This window comes from Acipenser ruthenus, chromosome 5 (genome assembly GCF_902713425.1).
Source record: "Acipenser ruthenus chromosome 5, fAciRut3.2 maternal haplotype, whole genome shotgun sequence".
Lineage (NCBI taxonomy): Eukaryota > Metazoa > Chordata > Actinopteri > Acipenseriformes > Acipenseridae > Acipenser > Acipenser ruthenus.
In genome coordinates this window covers 45,844,053-45,857,449 of record NC_081193.1, presented here as the reverse complement: position 1 = coordinate 45,857,449, position 13,397 = coordinate 45,844,053, and the positions used below count along the sequence as shown (strand labels likewise).

General features: G+C 44.2%; 1 long non-coding RNA gene across 1 annotated transcript; it reads left to right on the top strand.

Annotated features, from left to right (window-relative positions):
* The first annotated feature begins 9,337 nt into the window (after window positions 1–9,337).
* LOC131737217 (uncharacterized) lies at window positions 9,338–10,756 on the top strand. The gene is made up of 2 exons (XR_009328801.1): window positions 9,338–9,554; window positions 10,037–10,756. It is a non-coding gene; the product is annotated as an uncharacterized LOC131737217 (long non-coding RNA).
* The last annotated feature ends 2,641 nt before the right edge of the window (window positions 10,757–13,397 follow it).

Here is a 13,397-nt window from a genome sequence, read left to right as displayed (position 1 = left end):
ATTGGCTCATGGTGGTCATGTTTGTTGATGTAGGAACTTTTCCTGACTAACTTTTTTAGAGGAAAGTACAAAGATAACATATACCAAAGATTCATGTCAATCAGCCAAAGGGCTCATGAGGAGTTGTTATTTAAGTGTTTTACGCAAAATCCAACATAGCTGCCACACCATGTGACTGATCCATTGTTCCTTAAGTAGAATCAATCGTGGACATGAGCACACTATGTACAAAATTTTTCACAGCTGTACTATTTACCGTTCATGAGAAGAAAACTTTTGAATATTGTCCAAACTTTTCATTATATCCAAGATGCCTGCCACACCATGTGACCAAAGGCCACCATATTGACCACAACACAACATCACATAGTCCTCTACATCCGTGTCAAATTTTGTGCATTTTGGTTCAGCTGATAAGAAGTTATACGCAGTTTTACAGCCAGATGCGTATGTTGATGATGTCATGCAGCGTAGATGCCATGATTTTCACAGTAGCAACTTCCCTTGAACAAGCGTAACAGATGACAATACTGAGATGTTTTATTCCAATTTTTGTTTCAATCGGATAAGCAGTTTCAGAGAAGATGTTTGAATTTTGATGATTTTATATTTTTATGGTAATTTGATGCCATTAATCAATGTGGTTGCCAAACCACAGAACCAATCAGCTTCATATTAACAACAGTTAATCATGGACTATCCCTCAACATGTATAGCAATTTTCAGAACTCTGCAGTAAGTGGTTTCCGATACATAGGCGTTTTAACAAATTCCGCAAAATCCAATATGGCTGCCGAACCATGTGACTTGTGCAAATTTGCTGAATATCACCGACTATCATCCATAGGCATCTACCAGTGTACCGAATTTCGTGAGTTTTGGAGCATGTTTTGGCAGAAAAAAAAAAAAAAATAATAATAATAATAACAACTAGAGTTGCGAGCAACTTTACGGCTTTATGTGCATTGGTTATTGCACTATGTAGACATTTTTTCATGGCTGTGCTATTTACCGTTCATGATAACAGCATTTTTGCAAATTGGGCAAAATTTTCATTAAATCCAAGATGGCTGCCACACCATGTGACCAATGGCTGCCATATTGACCATGGCACAACATCCCATAGTCCTCTACATCTGTGTGAAATTTCGTGCATTTTGGTGCAGCATAGGCAGTTTTATAGCTAGTTACGTATGTTGATGATGTCATGCAGTTTGATTGGTTCATGGCAGCCATGTTTGTTCAAATAGGAACTTTTCCTGAATAACTTTTTTAGAGGACAGTACAAAGATAACGTATAGTCATGATTCAAGTCAATAAGCCAAAAGGCTCATTAGGAATTGTTGTTTAAGTGTTTTACGCAAAATCCAACATAGCTGCCACACCATGTGACCAATCCATTTTTCCTTTAGTAGAATCAATCGTGGACATGAGCGCACTATGTACAAATTTTTTCACAGCTGTAATGTTTACTGTTGATGAGAACAAGACATTTGAAAATTGCACAAAAAATATCATTACATCTAAGATGGCTGCCACACCATGTGACCTAAGGCCGCCATATTGACCATGGCACAACATCCGATAGTCCTCTACATCTGTGTGAAATTTCGTGCATTTTGGTGCAGCATAGGCAGTTTTATAGCCAGTTGCGTGTGTTGATGATGTCATGCAGCGTGGACGCCACGATTTTCACAGTAGCAACTTCCTTTGAACAAGCGGAATAGAGGACCATACTGAGATGTTTTATTCCAATTTTTGTTTCAATCGGATAAGCGGTTTCAGAGAAGAAGATGTTTGAATTTTGAGAATTCGACATTTTTATGACATTAATCGATGTGGTTGCCAAACCACATAACCAATCAGCTTCATATTAACAACAGTTAATCAAGGACTATCCCTCAACATGTATAGCAATTTTCAGAACTCTAGAGTAAGCGGTTTCCGAAGCATAGGCGTTTTAAAAAATTTCGCAAAATCCAATATGGCTGCCAAACCATGTGACTTGTGACGCCTAACCTGTTATCTGCACATAGCCACCTACCTACAAACCCGATTTTTTGTTTCTGTGATGAGGTTTCAGCAGAAAGAAAAATAATAATAATAATAAGAAGAAGAAGAAGAAGAAGAAGAAGAATCCTTACAGAAACAATAGGCTTCCCCAGCCTATGGCTTGGAAGCCTAATAATAATAATCCTTACAGAAACAATAGGCTTCCTAGCCTATGGCTTGGAAGCCTAATAATCCTAACAAAAACAATAGGCTTCCCCAGCCTACGGCTTGGAAGCCTAAAAAGTGGCATTTTTCCCATTGCAAAAATAAGTGGCTGCAAGAAGGTTAATCTAAACAGAAACACAACAGAATGTATGTAAGTACAAAGTAAATTAAATGAACAATGAAATACCAGGTATAGCATATAAGATGATGTGAAGTTCTTAAAAAATAAAAAAAAAGGTTATATATTTTTATTTAAACTATATTATAAATTAGACATGTGCAAAGGCTTTGTAAAGTTGTTGTATGAAATAGCAGTATGGATGCTTGTGTTGCGTGTGGTGTGTTAATGTTGGTGTATAGGTATTGGTGCACGGGATATAAATGGGTCTGTGTAGCACGAGTGATTTAAAATATATAGTTGTATTTAGACACAGGGATTGCATAATCGCTTCATGTGCAGATAAAGTACATGAGCACGGGATTGAACAAATTAGTTCACGTGCTGGGATACAAGTGAATAATTAATTGGTAATTGAATCCCGGTACAACAGTATATATAGATGCACGTTCTACTCACTCGGGGTTGGGTGTTCAGTGTGGAGAGAACGGGAGAGAAAGTCGGGAGTAAGCTTTAAAATAATAATAATTACAATTGATAGACGTGCTGAGTTAGATCAGCACAATACTTGTTTGTTTAGCGTTCGTCCACCATGTTTGTTAGTGTCTGTTCGTTTTGTTTGTCTGTTTATTTTGGCCTCAAGTGCCGTGTGCTGTTTTTGTTTAAACCTTTTATTTTTACAATTAAACACACTGAACACCGCAGCGTCTCAGTTTCACCTGCCAGTACTGACTATGTGTGTGTTTCTTTCTGGCCTGACGTCACCCCTACAGCCAGCCTGTTCACACTCAGTTATTACTTGATGTTGTTCCAGGGGTTGTCATTTGGCATTGTGCAGCACATCGCTTGGAGCTCAGTCTTAATGACACAATCAAAGAAGTAGCTGGCATAAACCACTAAAATATTCATGGAGAAACTACATACACTATCATGCTTCTCCCAAAAATCAGAGAGTGAATGTGAATGTGCTAGAAAGACTAGAGGCAGACATTTTAAACATTGGGAAAGTACTTGACACTAAATGGATGGCCTCAAGTCGAAGAGCTGTGAATGCTATCTGGGAATCCTATCCACTATTATATGCACACTTTAATCAGAGTTCAGAGAATGTGGAAAGGGATAACAAAGAAACAGCTATGTATTCTGGACTTGCAGAGAGGCTTTCATCAGAGGCATTTGTATCATGTATGATGCACTGGAACAACTGAATGTTATCTTTAGAGTTTCTGAAAAGGGACTTCACCATTATAGATGCTCACAGGGCAATCTGCAGACATATTCATGTTTCTGAGTGTAAGATTGATAGACTTGGCTCCCATGGTGTGTTAGCATCAGAGGCAGTAAAAAAAAAGGAGAATTTAAAAGTTGCACTGCACAAAGGCAGAAAATGTGATGTGGCCATCAGACAGGGTCCATTTTTTCACAGCCTGGCTTCTAACTTAAAAAGCAGGTTACTTACAGTGCGCTCTTCCAATCCAAAGTCAAAGAATAGTGCGCAGACGGGAAGATGATTACAAGGAAATAATAGAGGAACTTAAAGTCTTAAAGTCTATAATCTGTCCAAAAACATTTCACAAGTTAGAATAAAGGAACCAGCCCTATGATATCTGAAGTAGATTTATTACCCACGTATATGCCCTCCTTTTCATATGTAGCATGTTCATTTTGGATACTGGCAAATGCTAAGCAACTCTACCTCTCTATGTACTCTATGTACAGCCAACTCTACTGAAATAACTTGCTTTCAAGTACGTTAACAAGCCAATTTGTCAGAATACTGTTGCCGGGCTTCATTTTATGACCAACCATATTAAAATGTATCACCTATGACTTGCAGTATACAGACATACACAAATTGGGAATACCAAAGATCAAAGCATGGTGACCCAGTGCACTGGCGAAGGTTGCCAAGAACTTTATATATTGCGCAACATACAGTAGATCTTAACCAATGTACAAAAGAGCCAGGCTCCATTGCATGAGTAGTTACAGACATGTTACAGTATATTACATTTAGTTGCACTTATCATTAAAACATCAAACATTAAATAATATCCTACTGATCCATGTTGCAAATAAATCATTTTATATTTATCTAGATATACTAATAATAAAAAAAACATACCACAATGAAAAAAGGACAGGATGAATTAAGAACCAAGGTTAGTTACGGTTTTCAGAACCATGGTAAGCCACATTATCGGCAGACTTACCCCTGTAAGTGCACTGTGCGGATGGTAAATAGCCCAATGGATAGGTAACTTACCTCCGATCCTTGAGGTACAACAATCGAATAAGGGGAAGTGCAGGGAAGTTTGGCCAATTTGTTTAACCAACTACTGGGGTCGGTGCAATCCCTAATTTAAATATGACAAGTTGAGTTGATCGACTTGGAGGAAAGTTAAGTTAGGGAGAAGTTTGCAAACGCTTCCCTAAAAACGTACAAACCTGCAGGGAAGTTTTTGATCGACAACAATTGGAGCAACCTTCACCCCCACTGCTTTTACAGTTGTGCCTATTTGCTTGGTGCTGGCCAAGGTTGTCCCAATTGTTTCTTCTAACTTAGCTTGTGTTTTTGATACAAGTTAGAAGAAACAATTGGGGTAACCTTGGCCCCCATCGTTTTTACAGTTGTGCCTATTTGCTTTGTGCTGGGCAAGGTTGCCTCTTGTGTTTTTGATATCTTGTGTTTTTCATACTTTAAATGGCTGGGCACTTTTGATAACTTGCTGTTTTTTTTCACATTTCCAGTGTGTTTTTGTTTCAGGTATTACTTATTTTTTTGCCAAATCGACGATTAATATTGACGTTTATTTTAGAAAAATGTACCAGTTTTTTTTTACTTTTATTTTTCAATACAAGCAGAGAATGGGTGAAATCGACCTTTATGCTTTAAAAAAAAAAAACTTTTTATGCTATTGACGTCATTGAAGGCAAGTCAGACGGGCCTGCTTCGTCTTGCCGCGGTGATTTCAGCCGTTGGCCAGGGTATTGTGCACAATATTCATTAAGTGTTTTTCTCTTGCGCCCCATTTTCAAATCAAACTAGTAACTGTCACTGTATATCTAAAGCAAAAGAAAGGATTTCTAAATGATTATTTTTAGTAAGCAAATAAAAAAACAGTGAGTGGTTTTACAGACGTTTATCGTATATACATTTATATACAATATTTTGGGGAATTCGATGTTTAACTAGCTTTACCGATTAATATAGAAAAATAGCAAGCCTACTTATAACACACGCATACACACATTATGGGAACAGCAAAAAAGTTTTACATCAATAGCTCATTGTGCACTGTGGCAAAGTGGCTGCTGATTAGAAACAGGTGCAGAGGTGATGCAGTGCAATAATGAAACACAGAGAGTTATAATCCAGTTTGGAACAGTTTTTAATTGTATCCAGGTCTAGTGACCAAATAATAATCCCCAGCAATACAGAGCAATGTGTAGAGCACGGAGTAAATAACAACAGGGTTACAGTGCCAAACAATAAACACAAATATCCGTCCCACAATATACTAACACGGTAACCAGTCCTGGGTGTGTGCAGTAGTGCTAGTAGAGGATGATAATAATTAAACAGTGACGGTGGTGTAGTGTTGCTCCGGGTAGTGCTGGCCCAAGGTGACAGCTCCGGAGACGTGTTAGCCATCTAGTGAATTTCACAAAACAAAAGACAATTACTAACGACAAAACAAACAAAACACTCACAAACTCTTTTCTGTGGTACAATACAAATGGGAAACTTTCCCGGTCCTTCAAGTTCCTTGTCGTTTCTGAACCAAGTGAAGGAAAAGATTTACGATCCTCCGTCCCCTTTATGCTATCATGCATGACCCCTTTGTAAACGAGTGCAGCTGTCTCTACTGTCTGCAGCTGCTACATCATTTCCCTTCCGGGTCAAAACATTCCTGCAACAGAGTCTTGCCTTCTTCCAGACTGACCGACTTCCCGGCCCGGGGAAAGAACTGTCAGGTCAGCCCGTCCAAAGCCTTTCCCTTTCGCTGCTTAGCGCCCTCACAGGTCGGGAGTGAGATTTACAACCAAAACTGTCACAGGCACATAAATAATGTTATTTACATTTTAAGCAACCACCAAGAAAAGGTGTTAAAAGCAATCCTCGCCCAGGACAACTGGAAGTTGCTAGAGACTGGAAAATGCTGGTAGATCAACGGCTTATTTTTCCACCTGAGATTGCCACCACTAACCTTTGACCAGATATTGTCTTGTGGTCTGGATCAGCACGCCTTGTTCACCTGGTAGAGTTAACATATGTGCCATGGGAGGATGCTGTAGATGAGGCGAATGAGAGGAAGAAACTGCGGTATGCTCAAGCGAGGATGGGGAGTCCGGGTTTACCCAGTGGAGGTGGGTTGTCGAGGACAACCATGTTGTATGCTTTGCAATTATCCATTGTCAATGTTGCATCCTCAAATAAGTCAAGCAGGTTAGTTAGACACGATCTCCCTTTCCTAAAACCATGCTGACTGCCTCCCAGGATATTGTTACCATATAGGTAATTTTCCATTTTAGATCTTATTATAGTTTCCATAAGTTTCCATATAATAGAAGTCAGGCTTGTTGGTCTGTCGGTTTTATCTCCCTTTTTGGAGACTTATTTCTCTTATAACAGGTGTTGACTTTTTTCTACATTTCACCTAAGAGTGTTGGGAACTACAAATTAAAAATGAAATGGTGTTTTTGGCTGATTTACTTTTGCTGCGCCAATACCCTGAAAATACATAAACTATCCTTGATGTATAGGGAGTCAGTTCTCGCGCTTCGCTGACATGATTAAGGCTGGTTTTTACTTCCGACTGAGACCCAAGTTTTGGTCTCAGTCAGTGGTCTCCGACGGTCGGAATGACATCATCCGCACTGCCGCGAGCTGCGTCTTTTTTGAAAAGTCGTACGGCCTTTTCTTGTGTGTCTGCGACCGCAAAACGCACAGGGTCAGATGATGCTGAAAAAATCCAACGTTTGTCGCATGGTCACAAGCCAGTGAAGCGCAATAGAGCAAGTTTTTGAGGAACCCAATAAACGTGAACAGAACAGGATTTTAAACTTACCTCTAAACTGAATGAAAATAAAGCATAATGAACCTTTGCTAAAATGAATATTGGTACTATAGGCTACCATGCGCAGCAACCACTTTTATAATAATAGCAATAATAATGAATACAATGTATTTTTTATTTGTATTATTGTTATTGTTAGTACTTTTTATATAATTTGAGTCACTAATAAGTTAATGTCGCTATTTATTTTCTGTATGCAATTACTTTCCCCATCAAATCAGTAACGTTGCTCAGCTGTTCAATACGTCTGATCGGAGGCAGTATGGAGAACAGCTGATCAGTTTTACTTGTTTGCTGCTCATAAAAATATATATGAGCCAATTTACACATTCACTTCATTCATGAGACGGGCAATTTTAAAATCCCGTCTCACAGTGTTGCGCGATTGTGGAGCCTGTTGGCAACCCTAGTCACAAGTCGACACCGGCAGTAACGCAGAGTGACTGAAAGTATGATCGACAGCTACGACCACTTTGCTGCGTCAAAAAGTCTGCGAACTCTGGGGTGCTACAGTCCTTAAGGAGCACCCGTAGAAGTATCTGCAGCTGACGTACGGCTTTTGTCTGCGAGAGAAGTATAAACCAACCTTGACGCGAGGACGTTCCTCTCAATGTTCATTTTTCTTTTTCTTGTGAAGTTACTCACATCTAGTGGCAACACAGAATTATTGCAACAATTCTGCCACGAGTTATAAACAGGTACTATTAGGCCTTATAGTTTTTATTTTTCTTCTCTCTCCTTCCCTTTAAACCTTAAATAGTTGTTAAGCCTTAACTAAATACCAGATTGTTTAAATTAGCGACGCACTAGAAACGAATGCAGTGGAAATTAATAAACTGAATTAGGCGATTAGAGCCAGAACGAAATGCAGGTTCAAATAGAATCAGGTGAGATCAATGTACATCATTTGTTAAAAAGAAACAACTTCCTTTGGTAATTAGTGTTTGATTAAGAAAGCATATCGGCTTTGATCACGTGATCAAAAATAAAACCAGAAAACTAGAAGCTCTATCTGTATATAGGATGCAATGTTTGAGAAAACATTTGATGTTCTTATTATATTTCTATTTATTATATTTTGAAAACTCAAGAAAACTCATCCACATAAAAACTACATACTGCATATAATATAATGCAAAACACACTAATTAGAAAAAAACAAAACATTCAACTAATTATACATTTAACTAATATATACACTGTAAAAATGCATTTAGATTTTAACAGAAATTTGGTTTAATTGTTGATAAACAAAAGATTATAACAAACTAACAGATGCCACAATCGTTTACCTTTTATTAAACACACGTAGAAAACAGCTTCTTCAAACTATCCAATTTGGGGGCTGAGAACATGAGTGCATCAACTTGCCAGTGGGATCTGTGATTAAACTACAAAAGCAATGTGCAATACAAAATAAATGTGCTTCAAAACAAGGTGATAACATGAAAACAAACTAACATTAAATCAAAAGTGATAAAACATGATTACTACTAATTAAAATGTTAATAAAAAGTGCCTAAATAAAGTGACATGAGTCACCCCGTTACACCAGAATTTTTACATAAGCATCAGCATTGATGATGCAAAAAAAACAATCAAGGACACGCCCTCGGTGTCCTCATAGCTAGTTACGGCCATGGAACCAGGCATTTGTTTTTCTGTTCCAACATTTCTATAATGTCACACTGAATCTAAACATCACATTTAAACATAATGTAGCATGCACGGGGGTAAGGGGCAGGGCTGGTAGGTGACGCAATGTAAACATGAAGATATCTTATCCTGCAAGCGGTATCAGCGCTATCCTACACATAAGCGTAGGAATCGCGGGGCCAAGGGGGGCCAGGCCCAACCAATATTTTGTTTTGGGGGGCCATATTATCTTTTGGCCCCCCCCCCCCAATAATCACAGGAAAACGAAATCTGTTTGTTTCGCCACAGAAATTGGCTTCACAATTTTTTTTTTTTAACATTTTGCTAGTCCCAGGGAAATAACAGTAATTTGTTGATGCACAACTTAAGAACAACAAAAGAGAGCAGTGTAACGAGACCGGAAATCACAACACACCTTTTTTCAATTGCAAGGAAGTCATCTTGAAGATGGTTGCCTGGCAACAGTTCAATGAAGAGCTAAGGTATGTATTTTACTATTTTTCTTAAGAGGATAATATTTAGACTACTAATGTGAATAAGCCTACATGTAAGCCCCTTGCAGACGAACAGTAAATAGCTCTGAGAATGTTTCATTTTAAATGACCGTAATATAATATATATTTTTCAGAAGACATTATGAACCTAATTTATTAATCAAGTTACTGTCACTGCAGATAAGATACGGTGTGACAAAAGCAGTTTTAAGTACTAACTGTCCCCCGCAGATTTCCTTAGTTTTTTCTTTGCTAAGTAAGTCATCATTATTATGAATATTATGGCACCTTATCCATGGCGACTTCCAGGGTTTTTCAAGCATTAAAATTATTATGCACCTGTAAGCATATTTTTCTTATTTGTCATTCCATTTTTTCTGTACTAATTTCAATATTGAATGCCTGAAACATCATTAAATTTGATAAACTGTGGGTAATTATATAATTTCATACATCATATGTTGTTACAGATAACTGAAATATGGCCCAGTAGCAAAGAGGCAGAGGTGGTGAGCAACAAACCTTGTTTAGCTTTGGCATTAAACGCACTCTAAGACGCATCAAGACCTACTTGAGGACCACCATGACTCAACAGCGCCTGAACCACTGTATGCTGTTTCATATATGTGCCTGACAGATATTGCCAGTATGTTTGTCAGTGTAAATGAGAGAAGACACAACTTTTTTGGTTAAATTTGATTTTCTTTTAATAATTTTGAAATCTGGCCCCCCCAATGTCAAACATCTTCCTACGCCTATGCTGCAAAGCGGGAGGTCCTGGGGTCGCGTCCGACCTGTGAGAAGCCCCTGCTTGCAGGAACCAAGGTATAATATTGTAACGATCCGTGTATTGTGTTTGTGTACTGTATTCCCTCTTGTTTCTATTGTCTGTTAATGCCGCTGTATTGTGTTCCTCTCCCCCCCGTCTGTATTACCTGTAGCTGCGGGTTCGCTCTGTCTGGCTGTGCGAGCTGCCCCTGTCATAGGCTGTTTGTTGTGTGTGCCCATTGGTCCTGGTGTGCGGCTGGGGACCAATGGGGTAGCTGTTCGCTCTGGCACCCGATTAACATAAAGGGGCGGGGCTCAGCTATAAAACTGGTCGTTGCACGCTCATTGGGTCGGTGCTGAGCAAGTGGCTGGAGCAGTGGGCTCTTAAAGAAGTTCATAAATAAAAGCCTTGAACTTGAAAACGGCGTGTTGTCTTTGTCTATCCTGTGCACTGCGCGAAAACGCTACACTGGTGTCAGAAGCGGGATCAGTACAACGAGTGATCCAGCGTTGAGCAGAAACAGGAGAAGACAAAGATGGACCAATGGCTGTGGTACGACTCCAGGCCGTCACAGAACCGGTGGGACGGCGGACTGGGGGATCTCCTCGGTGACTTGGAGGAGCGAGGTTGGTGCCTTGCCTGCGGGGAGTTCGGGCACCAGGTGACGTGCTGCCCCTTCCAGGACGAAGGGGACCTACTGCCTGCCCGAAAACAAAAGCGGAGGAGGGGTGGTCGTTCGAGGAGGCTAGCGAAGGAGTCTAGATCATCTCCCGCGTGGGAGATGGGGGGCCTACCGCTGCCGCTGCCGCCGCCGCCCGAGAGAGCGCCGCCGCCGCCGCGTGAGAGAGAGCCAGGGCCGCCGCCGCCGCGTGAGAGAGAGCCAGGGCCGCCGCCGCCGCGTGAGAGAGAGCCAGGGCCGACGCCGCCGCGTGAGAGAGAGCCAGGGCCGCCGCCGCGTGAGAGAGAGCCAGGGCCGCCGCCGCCGCCGCCGCCGCCGCGTGAGAGAGCGCCAGGGCCGCCGCCGCCGCGTGAGAGAGCGCCAGGGCCGCCGCCGCCGCCGCCGCGTGAGAGAGAGCCAGGGCCGCCGCCGCGTGAGAGAGCGCCAGGGCCGCCGCCGCCGCCGCCGCGTGAGAGAGCGCCAGGGCCGCCGCCGCCGCCGCGTGAGAGAGCGCCAGGGCCGCCGCCGCCGCGTGAGAGAGAGCCAGGGCCGCCGCCGCCGCCTGCGAGAGAGCCAGGGCCGCCGCCGCCGCCGCGTGAGAGAGAGCCAGGGCCGCCGCCGCGTGAGAGAGCGCCAGGGCCGCCGCCGCCGCCGCCGCGTGAGAGAGCGCCAGGGCCGCCGCCGCCGCCGCGTGAGAGAGCGCCAGGGCCGCCGCCGCCGCCTGCGAGAGAGCCAGGGCCGCCGCCGCCGCCGCGTGAGAGAGAGCCAGGGCCGCCGCCGCCGCCTGCGAGAGAGCCAGGGCCGCCGCCGCCGCCGCGTGAGAGAGCGCCAGGGCCGCCGCCGCCGCCGCGTGAGAGAGCGCCAGGGCCGCCGCCGCCGCCGCGTGAGAGAGCGCCAGGGCCGCCGCCGCCGCGTGAGAGAGAGCCAGGGCCGCCGCCGCCGCCTGCGAGAGAGCCAGGGCCGCCGCCGCCGCCGCGTGAGAGAGCGCCAGGGCCGCCGCCGCCGCCGCGTGAGAGAGCGCCAGGGCCGCCGCCGCCGCGTGAGAGAGAGCCAGGGCCGCCGCCGCCGCCTGCGAGAGAGCCAGGGCCGCCGCCGCCGCCGCGTGAGAGAGAGCCAGGGCCGCCGCCGCCGCCTGCGAGAGAGCCAGGGCCGCCGCCGCCGCCTGCGAGAGAGCCAGGGCCGCCGCCGCCGCCTGCGAGAGAGCCAGGGCCGCCGCCGCCGCCGCGTGAGAGAGAGCCAGGGCCGCCGCCGCCGCCTGCGAGAGAGCCAGGGCCGCCGCCGCCGCCTGCGAGAGAGCCAGGGCCGCCGCCTGCGAGAGAGCCAGGGCCGCCGCCGCCGCCGCCTGCGAGAGAGCCAGGGCCGCCGCCGTCGCCGCCTGCGAGAGAGCCAGGGCCGCCGCCGCCGCCTGAGAAAGCACCACTGCTACCTGCCTTAAGAGAGCTACCGCTGAAAGCGCCAGTCCTTTTAAGGGCTCCTGCAAAGGGCGTGACCAAGGGACAGGAGCAAAGAGAACCGCTGCCGCCTGTGGGAGAACACTTGTGGCCTGAGAGCGAGCTCCTGATACTGGGGTACCGAGAGTCACTCAGCTCAGCAGGGAATAGCAGATTGCCTTCCGCACAGCACGGCCCGTCGGCTCACCCACCAAAGGCCCTGGATGGAAAACCGGACATGCGGGGAGGGGGTCTGTGTTTCAGGGGTGGAGGTGGCCGATCTCAGTCATAAGCTGTATGGAGCCTTGTGAACTTTTTGGGGGCAAAAAGGCTAAGGTGGGGGTAGTGTAACGATCCGTGTATTGTGTTTGTGTACTGTATTCCCTCTTGTTTCTATTGTCTGTTAATGCCGCTGTATTGTGTTCCTCTCCCCCCCGTCTGTATTACCTGTAGCTGCGGGTTCGCTCTGTCTGGCTGTGCGAGCTGCCCCTGTCATAGGCTGTTTGTTGTGTGTGCCCATTGGTCCTGGTGTGCGGCTGGGGACCAATGGGGTAGCTGTTCGCTCTGGCACCCGATTAACATAAAGGGGCGGGGCTCAGCTATAAAACTGGTCGTTGCACGCTCATTGGGTCGGTGCTGAGCAAGTGGCTGGAGCAGTGGGCTCTTAAAGAAGTTCATAAATAAAAGCCTTGAACTTGAAAACGGCGTGTTGTCTTTGTCTATCCTGTGCACTGCGCGAAAACGCTACAATATCATCATGCTAATTAGCATGCAAAAATGGAGACACATGTAAAACAGTTTCATCATGGGAAAAGGAAAAGCATTATTTAGCATTACAAAAATGTCAGTAAATTATGTTTGCATGAAAAAATAAATCAGTTTTTTATTGAGGTTTTTGTATTGTTTGTGGGGTTAAAGGTCACATTTCACTGAATTTTAACCTTTCACTACAAATATTTGCATTAAAAAACATT